Here is a 20,570-nt window from a genome sequence, read left to right on the forward strand (position 1 = left end):
TCCAAACTCCTACTAGTCACTTTAGGAAGCTTATGAAACCTGAGACCCAGATTTTACTCTACACCTGTCTCAGCAGCACAAATAGATGACTCTGTACATGCACACAAGTAATTTTTTCCCCTGCTAATAGTGATGAGAAGTATTTGCATTCAAATCGTTTCCAAAAAAGTGAGTTAGCAGAAGCCTGGGGCAGGCAGGGGGAGGAGAGAGAACATGTTTAAAACATCACCAAAGGTTATAGATGCACAATGAATTTCATTATTCAAGGAAGTCATGGATTTATCAGGAGAAAAAGGGGGAAGCCAGAACTAAGTGTGGTAGATCCACCCAAATTTCTTGAAAAAAAAAAAAACATTATCCTCTGAACTTAACCTCTATGTAAATCTCGACAAGCACTTTTTAAAATAAAATATAAAATAACAGAGTAGAAAATATTAAAGTACACCATACATAAAGGAAAGTATTATTTCATAAAAAGTTTGTTCAGATGTACATTTACATCTTCATGTATACTGGGTCATGATATAAAATATGTATATGTCTTACTAAAGATTGTAGTCAAAACCTCTTGAGAACAACTGCTCTACAACAATCCTATCTTAGGGTTTTAGATTAGAGAGACACAAACACTAAGCAAATAGACAAACACTAGATTGGGGACTAACTAGTCACTCAGAGAAATGCCATCAGTTTATTATTATCATTTTAGGTCTGAGAAATTTTCCCACATCTATGTAAAACAGTATTTATTCAATCATTCAATACGTATTGAGCAGTTATTCTGTACCATTTACTGTTTTTGGTGCTAGTGATACATCAATGAATAAAACATTAAAAAAAATTCCTACCCTACAAGATTCTCCGGGTAAAGAGCCAAGAATGATCCTGGCTCTGGCAGGGGAATGGGAAAAGTAACCATTGTGATATATGCCCAGAGTGTTCTCGTAACAGCAGCCTTCACTCCAGGAAAAAGGCTCTACCAGGCCTTATGCCAACTGGGGGGGAGGAAATTTCCCTGAGGCCCCCTCTAGACTTCTTATCACACTGAGAAAGGAAAAGAGTTAATAAACACTTGTAAAGGTCACAGCCCAGGGACAGAGACCCACTAAAAGACTGAGATTTAATCATAAAATTATAAAATGCTTTCCCTCCCCCACACTCTGCCACCATATCGAGGGTCCAATAAAATAACAGTGGATTACAGCTGAAAGAGCTAAAAGGTGTATACTCTATTTAAGAAAGAGTTCTTAGGGAAGACCAGAGATTACAGGGGAGACAAAAACAAGGATACTAGCATAATTTGAGGCCTCTGGTACCTACAATTACATCAATCATTAAACACAAGCCAACTCCTAGCCAGATTACACAAAACTCCCAACTAGACAAAGGCCTATTCACCTCAGTTCCTATTACCTAATACATCCTGCCTGGCTTTCAATTAGAAATTATAAGTTATGCTAAAAGTTAAGAAAAAATAGTGTGAAGAGACAAAGCAAGCATCAGAATTAGACTCAGATATGACAGATTTTGGAATTATCAGACAGGGAATTTTAAATGACTATGATTAATATGTTAAGGGCTCTAATGGAAAAAGTAGACAACATATAAAAACAGATGGGTAATGTAAGCAGAGACATGGAAACTCTAAGAAAGAATCAAAAGAAAATGCAGAACATGGTAACAAAAATGAAGTATGCCTTGATGGGCCCATGAGTAGACTGGATGTGGCTGAGGAAAGAATCAGTAAGCTTGAAAATATATTAACAGAAACGTCCCAAACTAAAATGCAAAGAGAAAAAAAGAATTAAAAAAAAAAAGAAAAAGAAAATACAGAACTGCCAAGAACTGTGGGACAATTTCAAAAGGTACAAAATACGCATGACTGGAATATCAGAAGAGAGAACAGAGCAAAAGAAATATCTGAAGTAATATGGTCAACAATTTCCCAAAATTAACAACATAACACCAAATAATAGATCCAGGAAGCTCACAGAACATCAAGCAGGATGAATACAAAAATCAAAAAATAAACTTAAAAAAGAAGCAAGGAGAGAGTGCAGTGAAATATTTAAAGTGTTAAAAGAAAACACCCAGGACTTCCCTGGTGGTCCAGTGGTAAAGACTCCGTTCTCCCAACGCAGGAGGCCTGGGTTCGATCCCTGGTCAGGAAACTAGATCCCGCATGCATGCTGCAACTAAAGATCCTACATGCCACAACCAAAGATCCCGCATGCCACAACGAAGATCCCGAGTGCCGCAACTAAGACCTGGTGCAGCCAAATAAATAAATAAATATTTTTTAAAAGAAAAAAGAAAAAACCCACCAACCTAGAATTTTGTATCCAATGAAGTTACCCTTTAAAGAGAAGGAGAAAAAAAAGACTTTCTCAAACAAAAACCTGCCCTGCAAGAAATGTTGAAAAGAAGTTCCTTAGAAAGAAGGAAAATGATAAAGGTCAGAAACGTCTATCTACACAAAGAAAAGAGCATGGCAGAAGGAATAAATGAAGCTCCAACCACTGGCTTCTTTATACAGTAAAATATTGATACTTAGGGGAAGGGCATATGTGGGAAGCGGATGCCAAATAGGGAACAAACAAGAGAACTAGAGAGGTGACGAGAGGTATGGGGAAAAACCATGCAGTGAAAGAACACAGGAGTTTGGGAGGGGGTTGGAAGTAGAAATGTTAAATAAACGTTGTGGACAAGGCAAGTCTCACTGAGAAGGTGACTTCTGAGCAAAGATCTGACACAGGAGAAGGAGGGAACTGAGGATATCTGCGTTAGAACATTCCAGGCAGATAAAAGGGCAAGAGCAAAAGCTCTTGAGATGGTTGCATGTCTTGAAAGTGTAAGGAACGAAAGGGGGCCAGCGCGGCTGGAGGGCAGTGAAAGAGGAGGAGGAGGATAGTTGTAAGAGATGCACCTGGAGAATTCCCTGGCAGTCCAGAGGTTAGGACTCCGTGCTTTCACTGCAGGGGGCATGGCTTGGATCCCATAAGCCACACGGTGCAGCCAAAAATAAAAAAAAAAATTTTAATTAAGAAAAAAAAATGCAACTGAATTTATCCTGTTAGGTAAAATCATCCTTAATCAACTATGAAATGCCTTGGAGCAGTGGTCCTCAATTCTTTCTACACATTTGAATACCTGGAGAGCAATAAAAACTAAACGAAACAAAAAAAACCCCACTGACAACCAAACCCTAACCTCAGAGATTCTCATTCAATTGGTCTGGAGTGGGCCGGGGACAGCTGTGTTATTTAAAAGCTACCCAAATGATTCCAAAGTGAAGTTGGGGCGAGAACCACTGGATCAGTGTTACTGAATCAGTTGAGGCTTCAACTAATTTGACTGCACTGAAAGTAGGACTTTACCTCTATCAGAATGCTCAAGGTTAAACTAAAATTATGTCCCAAAATTGCAAATGAAAAAGTGGGGGGGACTTCCTGGTGGTCCAGTGGTTAAGAATCTGCCTTCCAATGCAATGGATGCAGCTTCAATCCCTGGTCAGGGAACTGAGATCCCACATGCCACAGGGCAAATGAGCCCACGTGCCACAACTACTGAGCCCTTGCACCGCAACTACAGAGCCCACACACTCTGGAACCCGCACGCCACAACTACAGAGCCCGAATGCCACAACTACTGAGCCCACGTGCCACAACTAGAGAGCCTGCATGCCACAATTACTGAGCCCACGCACTCTGGAGCCCGCATGCCACAACTAGAGAGAGGCCCGCGTGCCGCAAAGGAAGAGCTGGTGCACTGCAACAAAAGATCCCTCTTGCCGCCACTAAGACCCGAAGCAGCCAAAAAAAAGAAAAAGAAAAAGTGGGGTGACATGTAACTCTAGGAACAGAATACAGTGGAGGAGCTGTTCCAGGAGTGGTTCCAAGGAGACTAAGTATTGCACCACCTTCCTTGATGCCAACTTTTCCCACAGAGAGTCTTTCAGGGGCTCTCAATGAACATGACAGATTAAACACCTATATTTATCTCTGCTCCCTTCTCAAACCCCATCAAAATGTCAGGAAAGAAACACAAAGAACGTAAACCCACTAAAAAAGAATGGAAAAGGAAACAACAGAGATGGCAGCAACATTTTGGAAAGTGGCAAGTGAGTTGAAACTGAAATCTAACTGCCTGCGATGGGGGAAGTGGGGTTAAAAACAGGAGGGCTGGTAAAAACCTGCATGGAAAAGAGTCCCAGACTCCAGTCCCCACCCACTTCAGCTAGGCACTCATCCCTCCTTAATCCCAAACAGAGAGTTAAATTTTAATCTCTGGATAGGTTAAATCAGACCTGAGAACTTAAGGCATGGTTGAGAGTAGGGATAAGGCACCATACTGATCCAGGGAGATAAGAGAAAGTCTATATCATGAACTATGAGAGGTTTCCCCATCCCCACTTACCTTCCCTCATTTGGGTCCTAGCACACTTAAACATACACAACTGAGAAGAGACTCAGACATAAAAGCCAAATATCAAAACAAAGAGAAAAAAAAAGAACTCAATGGATAAGCTGATCCTCAAATTCATAAGGAAATGCAAAGGACCCAGAATAGCCAAAATATCTTGAAGAAGAAAGTCGGAGGCTTCACACTTGCTAATCTCAAAATTTACTACAAAGCCACAGTAATCAAAACTGTGTGGTACTGGTAAAAGGAAAGACATATAGAGCAATGGTATAGAACTAAGAGTCCAGATACAAACCTGTTGCAGGAAGGGGGACCCCTTCCAGGGCCCGAGGGAGGGCTCTTGTCTCACACTCAGAAATGAATTGTCCAAGGAGACACACGTGCTGACAAAGCAAGAGACTATTGGGAAGGGGCGCCCAGGTGCACAGCAGCAGGGTAAGGGAACCCAGTAGAACTGCTCTGCCACATGGTTCACAGTCTCAGGTTTTATGGTGATGGGGTTAGTTTCCAGGTTATCTCTGGCCAATCACTCTGACTCGGGGTCCTTCCTAGTGGCACACACATCGCTCAGCCAAGATGGATTTCAGTGAAAAGGAAGAATCCTTCTCACTGGAATCCAGAAGGGAGGTTGATAGGACATATGGACTGGAGTCTCCTCTCTCCTTTTGACCGGTTGCTGGTAGCTTGTTAGTTCCGTGTTTCTTACCAGGACCTCCTATTGTAAGATAACTCAGGCAAGTGGTTACTACTGTGCCTGGCCAGGGTGGGCAGTTTCAGTCAGTGGTTCCCTTAACAATCCCACACTGATGTTCAAGTGATTTTAGACACGAGTGCAAGATACAGTAAGTCCCCTACATACAAACGAATTCTGTTCCAAGAGCACGTTCGTAAGTCCAATTTGATCATAAGTCCAACAAAGTTAGCCTAGGTACCCAACTAACATAATCGGCTACATAGTACTGTACTGTAATAGGTTTATAATACTTTTCACACAAATAATACATAAAAAACAAACAGACACAAAAAATAAAGAAAACATTTTTAATCTTACAGTACAGTAATCTTACAGACACGTGAACTAACTTACATGATTGGACATGCAAACGCACATTTGCATCTTTGAAAGTTCGCAACTTGAAGGTTCATATGTAGGGGACTTACTGTAATTCAATGGGAAAAGAACAATAGTCTTTTCAACACATGGTGCTGGGGCAACTGGATACGCATGTGTAAAGGAAGGAAGTTGGACCCCTCCCTCAAACCTTAGACAAAAATGAACTCAAAATGGATCAAAGACCAAAATATAGGAGCAACTATAGAAGAAACTATTGGTGTAAATCTTCATGACTTCATCTTTTTTTATTTTATTGAAATATAATTAATTCCATGACTTTATATTAAGAGATGGTTTCTTAGATATGATAGGAGAAACACAAACAATGGAAGAAAAACTAGATAAATTCAACTTCATCAAAAATTTAAAATGTCTGTGCTTCAAAGGATACCATCAAGAAAATGAAAAGAGAACCCAAAGAATGAGAGAAAATATTTGCAAATCATGTACTGATAAAAGACTTACATCCAGAATATACAAAGAACTTCTACAACTCAACAATAAAAGACAAATAATCCAACTAAAACAAAAATGGGCAAAAGATCTAAACAAACATTTCTCCAAAGAAGATATACAAATAAACAATAAGCACATGAAAAGATGCTCAAACACCATTAGTCACTAGAGAAATGGAAATTAAAACCACAATGAGATACCACTTCACACAAACCAAAATGGCCAAAATCAAAAAGCATACAATAATAAGCGCAAGCAAGAACTTGGACAAATTGGAATCCTCATACACTGCAGGCAAGAAATGAAAAATGGTGAGCAGCTTTGGAACAGTTTGTTCAAAAAGTTAAACACAGAATTACCATTAAGACCTAGCAATTCAATTTTTAGGTATATACCCAAACGAACTGAAATGTGTCCACACAAAAATTTGTACACAAATGTTCACAGCACGATTATTTGTAGTAGTTAAAAAGTGGAAACAACCCAAACGTTTATCAACTGATAAATGGATAAACAAAATGCAGTATATCCATAAAGTGGTATATTATTTGGCCATAAAAAGGAATGAAGTACTGTTTCATGCTGCAATATGGATGAACCTTGAAAACATTATGCTAAGTGAAAGAAGCCAGAACAAAAGACCCAATTATCATATTTCATTTATATGAACTATCTAGAATAGGTAAATCCACATAAACAGTAAGTAGATTAGTGGTTGTCCAGGGCAGAGGGTTGGGGGTCGGAGTGACCGTTAAGGAGTACACGTTTTCTTTTGGGTGATGAAAATATTCTGGAATTGGAGAGTGGTGATGGTTGCACAACTTTGTAAAAAATACTAAAATCCACTGAATTGAACATTTCAAAATGGTGAATTTTAAGGTATGTGAATTATATTTCAATTTTTTAACTCATAGTTAAATGTAACCGCAGTCAGAGAAAACCTCAAAACAATTCAGATAGATAAGAGAAAATGTTGCATCCATGAAACAAAAACAGAATGTAATTTTAAAGGAAGAAAGGAAGGGAGAAAGGGAAGTTGGTTGGTTGGTTGATTCAGAGAATAAGAAAATGCTCTTGGAAAGGACAGTTCTCATAGCAGAAACGAAGTTGATAAAGTGAGGACATATTCTAAGAAATAGAACCAAAAGAAAAAGAAGATGGTAGATAGGAGAGAAAAGACTTCTTTTTTTAATTCTTCCTTTTTGTTTTTTTTTTTTTTTTTTTTTTTGGCCATGCAGCTTGCAGGATCTTAGTTCCCCGACCAGGGATCAAACCTGGGCCTACAGCATTGGAAGCTCGGAGTCCTAACCACTGGACCACCAGGGAATTCCCAAGACTTTTTTAAAATAGTAGATTCGTTTAAAATGTCCAATGTCTGACTTAGTCCAGAAATAGAAAAGAGAAAAAAAAAAGACAGCAAAGAAATGTTACAGATTTTTCTTAAGCTGAAGGATATACATTTCTAGACAGAAAGAACCTGAGTGCCCAGAACAATGAACGAAAAACAAAAACAAAAAAACACACTAAGACAAAACATCGTGAAAGTTCAGAACACGAGAACAAAGAGTATACACGCTTCCAGCCACATTTACAAAGAACAGAAATCAGAATGGCATCAGACTTCACAGTAATACTGGCTGCTACAAGACAATGCAATGCTTCACATTTCAGATAAAATTATTTCCAATTATTAAATAAAATGATTAATCCCAATTTATAATTAAAATTATTTCCAATCCAGAATTCCACAACCATCAGTCAAGCATGACAGGAAAACAATGATATTTTCAGCTTTGTAAAGTCTCAAAAAAATTGCTTCCAAAGCTCATTTTCTTAGGAAGCTACTGAAAGATACGCTCTAGGGGAGTAAATGAGAAAGTTGGAGGACAGTGTGTATTCACATGGGAGAGGCAAAAGGAATTCCCAGATTAACAATGAAGAGAAATCCCAAGGCATTACTGTCCATTAGCCTAGAGAGCAACCAGTCCAGATGAGAGAGTTCATCAGTATTTCTTTCATCTAAAGATGACATAAGACATGTCATCTTTAGATGAAAGAAAAAAACTGACAAAATAAATTAGATGAGGCATCTGATTGCACTGAAAGAAGTATTATTTTAGCTCTATCAGAATGTTTAGGGCTGAGGTAGCGGTAGGTACACAGAAAATTATGCAAATGAAAAAATCAGGAAATACACAACTCTAGTAAAAACAAAAGCTATTATGAGAAAGGAAATGTAATCCTAATACACAGTGTGGCTCAGCTGTGAAAAATATTTATAATCAAAATAGCATGAACAATTTAATCAAAACTTGTGATACAGCTGTAATCAGAATGTGGCGGTAGAAGAGTACATTTGTGGAAACTGGCCAGAAAGAGAGCTCAGTGTCCATCCTCAGTGGTTAAAAGGCAACAGATAAAACTGACAAGCTAAGAAATGATGGTGTACGCATGCCATTTAGAGAAACAGAAGTCTATACCAGAAAAGAGCGCAAAGAGTTCAAAAGCAATAGATAAAACTGACAAGCTACACTATTTACAATAGCCAAGACATGGAAGCAACCTAAATGTCCATCGATAGATGAATGGATAAAGAAGATGTGGTACATATACACAATGGAATATTACTCAGCCATAAAAAAAACCGAAATAATGCCATTTGCAGCAACATGGATGGACCTAGAGATTATCATACTAAATGAAGTAAGTCAAACAGAGAAAGACAAATATCATATGATATCACTTACATATGGAATCTTTTAAAATGATATAAATGAACTTATTTACAAAACAGAAACAGACTCACAGAGATGGAAAACAAACATGGTTACCAAAGGGGAAAGGGCGAGGGCGGAAAGGGATTAAATTAGGAGTTTGGGATTAGCAGATATAAACTACTATATACAAAATAGATAAGCAACAAGGTCCTACTGTATAGCACAGAGAACTATATTCAATATCTTGTAATAAACTATAATGGAATATATATATGTGTGTGTATATATATAAAACTGAATCACTTTGCTGTGCACCAGAAACTAATAGAACATTGTAAATCAACTATACTTCAATTAAAAAAAAAACCTGACAAAATGACGGTATAAGGATGCCATTTAGAGATGCAGAAGTCTATACCAGAAAAGAGCTCAATGAGTTAAAAGTCATTGACTCTAAAAAACAAAAAAAAAAGTCATTGACTCTACAGAAATAGAACCAAGAACAAAAGGGAGTGAAACAAGGAAGTGCTGTTGCGTATGAGCCGTGTAATGCTATTGGACTTTCTAAACTAAGTGCATGTGTTATTTGGGGCATAAATAAAATTTAAATTCAAGAAAGGAAAAAGGGTCTCTTCAAATCAGGTCATAGGATGATGTCCTTATTTAATTTTTACAAGAGCATCCAGTCTACATTTAATTAGTGTAGTGGGTTGAACTGTGGTCCCCAAAAGATATGCCTAGGTGCTTACCCTCTTGGAACCTGTAAATGTGACCTTATTTGGAAATAGATGTAATTACGTTAAAGCTCTCAAGATGAGACCATCCTTTAGGGTGGGCCCAGTGTCCTTATAGGAGACAGAAGAGAGAAGACACAGACGCAGGGAAGAAGGCCATGAAGACTTGGACTGAAGAAATTCCCTGGTTGTCCAGTGGTTAGGACTCGGCGCTTTCACTGCCATGGCCCGGATTCAATCACTGGTCAGGGAACTAAGATCCTGCAAGCTGTGCAGCCAAAAAAAAAAAAAGACTGGGGCTGAGATTTGAGTCTCACAACCTCAAACCCACAAATGCCTAGAGCCACTACGAGAGGCAAAGCAGGATTTCTCCCCGAGTGCACAGAGGGATCTCAGCTCTGCTGACACAGTTGACACTTTGATTTCAGACCTGTGGCCTCCAGAACTATACAGGAAAAAATTTCGGTTGTTTTAAACCACCAAGTTTGTGATAATTTGTTACACACAGGAGGAATTGGAAATTAACAAGATTAAGGACAAAGGCTTTTAGAAGATGTGGATTTCATGACAGCAAGCTGAAACTGGAAAGCCTCTTCCAACAACACATCCTTGGGGCACTTGACTTCCATATCCACCTGGACCCAGGCCCCACTGCAACCTCCCTTAAGAAATAACCCCTGCAGGGATTTCCCTGGTGGTCCGGGGGGTAAGACTCCGTGCTCCCAATGCAGGGGGCCTGGGTTCAATCCCTGGTCAGGCAACTAGATCCCACACGCGTGCCGCAACAGCCCATATGCAACTAAGAAGTCCACATGCTGCAACTAAAAGATCCCTCATGCCGCAATGAAGATCCTGCATGCCGCAACTAAGACCCAGCACAGCCAATCAGTCAATAAAATAAATCTTTAAAAAAAAAGAAAGAAAGAACCCCTGCAGTCACAGGGGGCTGTGGTCTTGCTGAAATTGTCATCTGTTTCTTAACTGTGACTCCAGATACAAACCAGAATCCTAAATGTATCATTATGTTTTATTTCATTACTTTTTAAAAAACGAGTATTTTTCACACTCCACTCAGAACAATTTGTTGATGCCATTACTAACACCACCACAACTAATCAGCCTTTGAGAATTTGAGAAGAGTCTGTTTTAATGACAAGTGACAGAATGAAGCAAGAAGGGCCACAAGAGAAGAGTAAAAGGCAGCTTCTCTCTGGTCTTCACATGAAAGCTTTACCATCTTCCTCCTCCTCTTCACCTCTCTTTCCTTTTCTACTTTGCTAGGCCCTTCATCCTCTCCGATTTCTTCCTTTTTCCTATGACACAGGCATGCCCCAGGCCCTGCATGGGTACCAGAAGGGTAGCTGCCCTCAGCTCAGAGTTAGACTATGGTACAACCTCAACTACCGGCTGCCGGGGGCTTATCAGCTTTGCCCCAAAAGGAAGAAACAGTGCCCTTACACCTTTACTTTTAAACAAGAAAAAAAAAAAAAAAAAAACTTTCTTTGCCTGTAATCCACTGGCTGTTAGAAGAAACTGTTCTCTAGGGTAGTAATTCTTGAGTCCTTCTCATTAGCGAAATCAAGCATCTCAAGGGTCCACCTACTGGTTCGGGGTTCCCAGAGGCATCCAGAAAGACAACAATGATCTATCATAGTCCTCTCTGGTTAAAATACTTGAAATGCCTGAGATCAAAAAGGCAGGGAGATTACTTTTCAACATATTCAACTGGGAATAACAGAGGAAGCTGAATAACATGTGGCACCCAGAAAATAAGGAGCTGCTGTCACCTGCATCAAAATCTTGACTTGACCTGGACAGAACAAACAGGAAAGGATGCATGGTTGATTCTTTTTTATTTTTTATTTTTGTTGAAATATAATTAACACACTGTAAGGTCACCCTTTTAAAGCATACAATTTGGTGGGCTTTAGTATATTCACAGAGTTGTACAACCATCACCACTATCAGATTCCGGAACATTTTCATCACCTCAGAAGAAACCTCATACCCATTAAAAGTCACTCCTCATTCCTCTTGGCTCCCCAGCCCCTAACCACTAATCTACTCTCTGTCGCTATGGATCTGCCTATTCTGGACATGTCAAATAATTGGAATCATACAATATGTAGTCTTTTGCATCTGGCTTCTTTCATTAGCATAATGTTTTCAACGTTCACCCACACTGTAGCATGTATCAGTATTTCATTCCTTTTTCTAGCTGAATAATATTCCAGGGACTTCCCTTGTGGTCCAGTGGGTAACTCTCCGCTCCCAATGTAGGGGGCCCGGGTTTGATCCCTGGTCAGGGAACTAGATCCCACATGCATGCTGCAACTAAAAGATCCTGTGTGCCGCAACTAAGACCCGGTGCAGTCAAAATAAATACATAAATAAATATTTTTTAAAAAAATAATAATAATATTCCATTTGTAAGGATAGACCACATTTTGTTCATCCATTCATCAATCAATGGACAACTCAACATTTGTCTTATTAGGACGGGTTGATTCTTTTTTGTTGTTGTTGGCTGAGCCACGTGGCTCTCAGGATCTTAGTTCCCCGACCAGGGACTGAACCCAGGCCACCACAGTGAGAGTGCAAAGTCCTAACCACTGGACCGCCAGGGAATTTCCAGGATGGCTTGCTTCTTGAAGCCAGGGGACTATAACGGTCAAGGGCACCTTCAGCAAGAGGGCAGCCAGCCTTCCGACTGCACCTCTTCCAGACCCCTTTGATTCACCCCATCCAGTCCTGAGCCACGGTCAGTCTTTCAACAGATGCTCACAGACCCCACTCTCTGCCAGGCCCTGGAAATACAAAGCAGAATGCCACGGGGCCCCTGCCCTCTGGGAGCTCAGATATCTTACTCTAAGAGTCCCCCATTAAATAAATCCTCGAAGAGCTTCTGGCAGGAGAAAGCAAACACACGTCAGATTTAGCAAGTGACAGTTCTTACAATATCTGAAGTACCTGATTATTCTTATCACCCAACTTCGGCAAGAACCTTTCAGACCAGTAAATCTTTTGGAAACAAATAGGCTTCACCAGTCACTAGCCATTGAGTGGCACTACCTTATAAGATTATCGTAGGGAATAAATGAGTTCAGGTAAAGCAGCCAGCAAATACTAAGTGCTCTTCAAGTATTACTACAAGCTAAACTTGTTCTTCTTTATGTTGAAATTCTAGGCTCTGAGATTCCTGAAATTCTTGACCCAGCTTTGAGTCAAGAAGTCACTGAACACTGATCTTGAGACGAAAGAACCTGTGTAGCAGATGAGGCAGGGAAGAGCAAAAACGACTCACCAGCACCAAGATTTTATTTCTAATTAGGCCACTGTGGAAACAGGCAGTGCTTCTTATTTATAAGTACAGATCCGCCCTGTATCCACTTCTTGAAAGATGTGGATGAGAAGAGTCTGTTCAAAAGATTCTTCCTTCCCTCCACCCTCTCATGCTTTTCCAACACTAATGCTTCTTTCTCCGCCTCTTTCCTCTGTTCAGCATTGAGCTACCTTCCATTCCCCGAAGGCCCATATTGAAAAACAATCAAACAGAACTGAACTTGGCCAAATGCCATCTGTACAAAGACCAAGCACATAAGAAGAGAGGGAGGGAGGGACATGGGAAGTCACAGCATTGGAAGCGCAGTGGAATTATAAGCTAGTAATAAAAGAGACTGGGGAGTTCTCTGGTGGCCTAGAGGTTAGGATTCTAGGCTTTCACTGCCATGGGCCGGGTTCAATCCCTGGCTGGGGAAGTGAGGTCCCACAAACCACACGGCACAGCCAGAAAAAAAAGAAAAGAGAGAGAGAGACTGGAAAAAAGAAAAGAGAGAGAGAGACTGGAAAGCAGTTCTAAGGACAAAACAGGAAGCAAAAGGCATGCGTGACACAGAGAGAAAGAGGACCTGCCCTAGGTCAGGGCTGCCAAGTCTTGATATTCGGCATATTCCTAGAAATGGTGATTAACACTTGACTGAAAGCACTGAATGTTTGTTTTCAAGCTGCTGGGGGTGAGGCAGGAACAGGGGACTACAACCTTCTCAAAAAGATTCAGTTGGTTCTTTTTAAGAGAAACAAGATCTTCCCTTTTGTCCCTACCTCTCAGAAATTCCAGAGTCTATATAATAGTCTGAAGCAACCCAAAGTCACTCACTGACTTGATTCCAGTGGAAGGTGATGTTCATGCATCCACTACTGCATATCTTACTGACAGAAGCATCAGATCTGGGCTCAGAAGACTAAGATTCAAATGCCAGCTCCTCCATCTCTTGGCTACATGACCTCATGTGCAGGTCACTTCACCACAGTGAGGTTGTTTGTTTTAAATCTATAAAACAGCAGGATGCCTGGCAACAACATACATTCAATACATGTTAGGTAGAACCAATATTTTAAACATTAAAAAGCCATTACCCATCCTTCCAAGCTGTCTCTTTCCCATCCTTCTTGGAGGTCTCTAAATTGGTTGCCAACCCAGAAAGCCTGACTAATTCCAGAAACTGGGACTTAAATTGATTTCAGCGGCACTACAAAGATGCACGCTTGGAAAAGTAGCCTCCTTAGGAAGAAAAGAGACCCATCAGCTTGTGGTTTTCAAAACGGTCTTTAAATGAAAAGTGAAAAGGAGAAAAAACTAAGTTCACCAAGATATAATGCAATGCTTTGCTATACTTAAAATACCTACTAGTATAATAGTATAAACTGAGATTTTTGTCTCAAAATTGAACTTCTAGCACTCCTCTTGGCTATGTATCCACATTACGCCCTAAGTGACCTCCCTCAGTCTCTTAGCTCTAAATACCATCTTCGTGCAACTGCTTCCACATGTACATCCCCAGCCCAGCCCGGCTCCAGACTTCCGTATCTAACTGCCCATGACACCTTCACTTGTTTTTCTACTGGGCATTTTACAATCAGTGTGAAAGAAATTCAGCCCCAGCCCTGTTCCTCCTACAGTCTTCCCATTTCAGTTAATGGCAATTCCATTCTTCCAGGTGTTCACGCCAAAGATTGCAGGGTTGCCATGACTCCTTTCTTCCTCTCACATCCCACCTCCACACACCCTGTTGGCTGTACTTCAAAATATACCCAGGGCCCGACTGCTGCTGGCCACCTCCATCACTACCACCCAGGCCATCCTTCACCTGGATCACGGCAGGAGCCTCTAAACTTGTCTCCCTGCTTCTACTCCTCACTCCTCTTTGCTTTCTCCACAAGGCAACCAGAGTAAGCCTGTTAAAAGGCAGGATGAAACGTGTCCACTCCACTGCTCAAAACCCTCCAATGGCCCAACTCACTCTGAGGGAAAATCAACATCCCCACGAGAGCCTTCAAGGCCCCCACGATCTGCCCATCTCTCCCTTACCCCCAACGCCTCTCTGACCTCATCCTCTCCATCCCCCCTTAACCACCCCCTCCAACCACCCCCTCCGGCCACACCGGCCTCCAGGCAGGTCCACCAACCTGCCAGGGGTGGCCCTTCCTTCGGGCTTTTGAGCTTGCTCTTTCCTCTGCCTGGACCACTGTGTCCCCATTTAGCCACATGGCTCATTTTCTCACCTCCTTCAAATCTTTGCTCAACCGTCACCTTCTCAGGAAGACTTTCTAAGGACCCTCTTCAAAACCGCAATGCCAGCCAACAACCCACATCCTGCCTCCCTCCTTTATTACAATGTAATGTGCATTTTACTTGGTTATTTTGTTTATTGTGCCTTTCCCCACTAAAATTTAAGATCCACAAGGGCAGGGGTTTTTGCCTTCCTTGTGTACTATAGTCCTGGCGTTCATAATAGCACTGTCCAATATAATTTTTAATTTCCTAGGAAACATTTTAAAAACCAGATAGGGGACCTCCCTGGTGGCACAGTGGTTAAGAATCCGCCTGCCAATGCAGGGGACACTGGTTCAAGCCCTGGTCCGGGAAGATCTCACATGCCGCGGAGCAACTAAGCCCATGCGCCACAACTACTGAGCCTGCGCTCTACAGCCTTGTGAGCCACAACTACTGAGCCCGCGTGCCGCAGCTACTGAAACCCACGTGCCTAGAGCCCGTGCTCCGCGACAAGAGAAGCCACCGCAATGAGAAGCCCGCGCACCGCAATGAAAAGTAGCCCCCGCTCGCTGCAACTAGAGAAAGCCCATGCGCAGCAACAAAGACCCAACGCAACCTAAAATAAATAAATAAATAAATTTAAAATAGGTACAGCTTTAAAAAACATTTTTTTATTAAAAAAATAAATAAAAACTACAAAGAAACAGAGGAAATTTCAATTCTATTGTATTTAACCCAATAAACTTTAAATGTTATGATTTATAGCATATATTTATATTATATTTATCATTTATTATATTTTAAAAAATCAATGAGATAGTTTACCTTTTTTTTTTCATATTAAGTCTTCAAAAATCTGGTGTGTATTTTATACTCATAGCCTACCCCCAGTGTTCAACACTGGAAAGTGACCACCATACTGGACAATGCAACTCCAGAACAATGCCTGGCACAGAGTAGGTATTTATAAATATTCATAGAATGAAAAAATGTTTTCCCAGGAAGAGGCAGCTATGATATAGCACAGGATTTTCTAAACTTCAGTTACACTCCATAGTCACAATTTTTGCTGTAACCTGTACTATTTTTCCCTTAAAATGTCATACTTTGTCCACTTGAAAAAATATTTTAAAATAAAACTTTATGTTGCCTCTATAAATGGAAAAGAATGGGTCTAAGGATAAAATGCCTGGGCGTGAGTCCCTACTCAGTCACTCACTACTTCCAGACTCTAAAGCAAGGACTTCACTAAGCCTCAGTTTCTTCATCTGTAGAATAGGGACAATTCCAACCTTCACAGGATCATGGTGAAGATTAAATGAGATGCTGTCATAAGCTCTTTACAATTGGGAAAGTAGTCATTAAATAAAGGAGACTGAGAAGCCAACCCAAGCCTTTTCCTCATGCCTGTCATTTTCACATGGACCAATAACAGAAAATGGCAAGCTTGTCTGACAAGAGAAGAGCTAGGACTCAGGTTCAAATCTCTTGTCCTCCACTTACAGGTCTGTGACCTTTAGAAATTCATTTATTCACCAAACACCAAGTGCCCACAACATGACAGGCACTAGGCTAGGAGCCAAATAAGTCAAATAAGATATGAACCCTGCCCTTGAGGAATTTGCAGTCTAGCAGGGAGAAAGAGACCAGCAGACAAGAAAAAGCAAACAACTGTCAAAAAATCAAGTCATCTCTCTTAGGTCTGTTTGTTCACTGTGAAATGGGAATAACACCTTCCCAATTTAACTCACAGAGCTGCCACAAAAATCAATTTTTAAATGTTTGTCAAGTACTCCAAAAACCTGAACTCATTATACATTAGCAAAGTACTTTTCTTTTTCCTACTTGTAACCCAAAACAACTCCGGCTCCTGTAAATGTCCAGTTTGAACTTTCACTCCAATTGTACCACATCTGTGAAATTCATTCCACTTTTGCAAATGTTAGTAAACACAAGGAAAAAGAGGATAAACAGCTTTAGCACAGGTATTTAATCTCAAAATTATGATCCAGGTCACAGTTCTAAGGAACAAAACACAGACCTCTCAGTCAGCTACCTAGTTACAGTTTGTCAAGATAAGCAGTCACATGGTAAAGGAAACTGAATAATTTAAACTGAAGAAAGAGGAAAACTCATGAAGCAGGGTAGGTAGACAGTGTCCAAGGTTACAGCAGTCTCTGCATTGGTGAGGTAATGCTGGGATTAGGTCGTGCTCAACATGGTAGGCTAAAAGCCATTTTATGGCCAGAGCAAAGTGCCCACACTCTTTTTTTTAAGCCTAGAAGTTGATCTGATCTGAGAAAATCTCAAAGAAAAGATGATCCCAAGGGCTAGGTTCCCAAGAAGTGGAAACCCTACCCAAGCAGGAGTAAGTGGGTGTGACGAAAGCAAGATGATCAAGATTCTGTGATCCTTCCTGAAGTTTAAAAACTGAATGGGACCAAAATCAAAGTCTCGGGTACCAATCATTTACAAAGAGGAAGGAAGGAAAAGACTCTCAGGTGCGGCTCCGGCTGCATCTTCATACTGATTTCTCCTTCTTTCCCTCCATGTCACTCGCCCAATCCAGGCGACCCATTCCAACTCAGCCCCAAGTCGCCCCTTCCCCCTGTTCCGATCCCTGCACAAAGGTCACTCCTCTTCATCCCTGGCACCTAAGATGCTTTCCCCTTCCAGGAGGACTTGCTAGCCGCCGCACCCATGACTGCCTTCGCGCCCACCTCGGAGCAGCCCCCGCGCACGACCCGCGGCGAGCCCACCCCTCTCGGGCGGGAACCGGGACACCCCTCCTCGGAGGCCGGAACCGCCGCGCCAGGCCCCTCCCACAGGAAGCCGCCGCCCCCCAGCGCCCTGGCCGCGCCTCCCCCGGCCCACCCCGCGCCGCCCGCCACTCCCGGACTTCCCCGCGCCCCCGCCCGCCCGCCGCGCCCCCAGAGCCGGTGCTCGCTACCTGCTGCGGCCACAAAAGCGGCGCCCAACTCCTCTCCCACTTCCGCCTTCCACCGCCCGCACTCGGGCCAGGTCACGTGACCACGGGCGGTCACCTGACCCGGAAGAGGCTGGCCGGACCGCAGGTGTGTGCAACCTAGGCCAGGCCTGAGAACCTCTGGCCAGAAGGCCTTCTTACCCTCTGTATGTTTAAAAGTGGGAGGGTTTTCCTCTCGCTAGATGGTCCCGTAGCAATCAAATAAATTGAGGGCTCGCTGAGTGCCAGGCGCTTCATATACTCCTCCCATCAACGCCGAGGGCGGGCCTGTCTTAGCCCCATTTTACAAGTGAGAGGAGGCGTTCAATCAAGTCAGCAGATATTTATTGAACTCAGGGTTACCATATAAAATACAGGACGCCCAGTTAAATTTGAATTTTAGATAAACAACCATTAATACGTAGGTGTGCCCCAAATACTGCCTGGTACAGTACATGTTTATACTAAAAAACTACTTGTTGTTGATACTCATATTTAATTAGTCATCTTGTGTTTTAATTTGCTATATCTGACGACCCAAAGCCTACTATGTGCCAGGCACGGTTCTAGGCTCTAGAAACACAAAAGTGGCTTTTGTGGAGCATCCGTTCTTGTGACATAAAACAAAGGCAGAAAGGCTCCAAAACTCCTGCTGGGGGTCCACAAAGTGCCCCACCACACCAAACTAACCCCCATTTCCTTAGTATACAGAGTAGACAGACCTTTATGAACTAGAAAAAACATTTTAAATCAATATTCTTTACTGATGGTTGAGAACTTCAGCTTTGACAAGTTGAATGAAGGCTCAATTTTTCACTTTTAATCACCATTAACTAAAATTAATCCTAATCACCTAATTAGCTCTAAGCACTGTGCACTAATTATTCTGTTATTTTTGGGTCTTCCAGTTTGGATGGATCCTGTTATGCGTACAAATGAAACTGGTCGAGCATTCAGTCTCTATTTTGCCATTCCAAATCCATCCAGGAGATGGCCTTTCAAGGAGCTACAGCTCTCTCTTAACACCTTAATTCCTATCTAAAAAACTATTAAAATTTCTCTAGTAACATTGATGGGAGTTGTACAAATTCTCTTCTAGGGGAATTAGGGAAGGCCTCTTTGATTGGTGGCATTTGAGTAGGTGTTGACCAAAAGGAAAAAAGGGACTAGGCAAGGCAGGCTCTCACTGTGCATTAAAGAAGTAAAAGCTAAATATATACCTGGACTTATAAAGGCCCTAGGTGATACCTCCCACCCCTCCCCTTTGTTTCATCTCATCTCCAACTACTCTTTCACTCAGTACCCTGCTTCAGCCACTCTGGCCTGAGGGCCTTTGGACTGGCTTTTCCCTCTTCCTAGAAAGCTCTTTCCCCAGGTAGTCAGTTGGCTCACCCCCTTATCTCTTTCAGATGTTTGCTTAACTGTCCCTTTCAGTGAAGCCTTTCCTGATCACCCTATTTAAAATTGCAACTCATCTCTTCCTTCCCCTCCTACCAGCCCCTTCCTGCTTTATTTTTTCTCTCCATATTTCCTCAACTTAGCACTATCTGACTTTCATATGAATATGTATGTATGTGTGTGTGTGTGTGTGTGTGTGTGTGTGTGTGTGTGTGTGTGTGTATATATATATATATATATATATATATATATATATATATAAAGTCTGTTTCCCACTACAAAAATTATGAAGACAGGAGCTATAATCCAGCTCTCAAAGCAGTGCCTGGCCCATAGGAGGCCTCTTTAAACAATCTGTTGAATGAATAGACTTCATCAACATTTATTGAGCACTGAACTCATTGCTGTAGGTCCTACAATATAGGAGATTTTTTTTTAAGACACATAAAAAATCTGAAATATGTCATCATAAAAGTGCCCTGCAGGGGCTTCCCTGGTGGCGCAGTGGTTGAGAATCTGCCTGCCAATGCAGGGGACACAGGTTCGAGCCCTGGTCTGGGAAGATCCCACATGCCGTGGAGCAACTGGGCCTGTGAGCCACAATTACTGAGCCTGCGTGTCTGGAGCCTGCACTCCGCAAAAAGAGAGGCCGCGATAGTGAGAGGCCCGCGCACCGCGATGAAGAGTGGCCCCCGCTTGCCACAACTAGAAAAAGCCCTCGCACAGAAACGAAGACCCAACACAGCCATAAATAAATAAATAAATAAAATTTTAAAAATTTATTTAAAAAAAAGTGCCCTGCAAAAGTTAAAAAGTAAATTGAAATGTTCATTTAAGGAGAAAGACCCCTAAAACACAGTCCCTGATTTCCAACCTACTTAAAGAAGACACACAATTAACTACAATGCAAAGCAGAAGTAATAACTGCTTATTGAGTGATAGAATCAAAATGTCTTAAGTATGTTGAGAAAGAAGGGTTCAAATCCGTCCTTGGAGAAAAATCTGATTTGGGTAATGAGGACCAGTTTACAAAGGAAACAATGGAGCTGCTTCTTGGAGACTAAGTAAGCAGGGATTGGCCAGCAGAATTTTCAGGCAGAAGAGAAAACAAGGGCAAAGGCAGAGACAAGGAAGTCCAGGACACTCCCAGGAAAGTCCAGAGGAATTCTAGGGATACTTACTGATTGCATGTAGTTTTTCTCTCCCCTAC

The 20,570-nt window shown here is 41.6% G+C and overlaps 1 protein-coding gene across 2 annotated transcripts in view; it reads right to left on the reverse strand.

Moving 5' to 3' along the window:
• Window positions 1–18,050, reverse strand: part of WWP2 (WW domain containing E3 ubiquitin protein ligase 2) — a 145,108-nt gene extending 127,058 nt beyond the window's left edge. For both annotated transcript variants that reach the window (XM_068529455.1, XM_068529454.1), the window contains exon 1: window positions 17,948–18,050. The gene's annotated coding sequence lies outside the window, so the exon portion shown is untranslated. The remainder of the gene's footprint in view (window positions 1–17,947) is intronic.
• Between the last annotated feature and the right edge of the window lie 2,520 nt (window positions 18,051–20,570).

This window comes from Eschrichtius robustus, chromosome 19 (assembly GCF_028021215.1).
Source record: "Eschrichtius robustus isolate mEscRob2 chromosome 19, mEscRob2.pri, whole genome shotgun sequence".
Taxonomy (NCBI): domain Eukaryota; kingdom Metazoa; phylum Chordata; class Mammalia; order Artiodactyla; family Eschrichtiidae; genus Eschrichtius; species Eschrichtius robustus.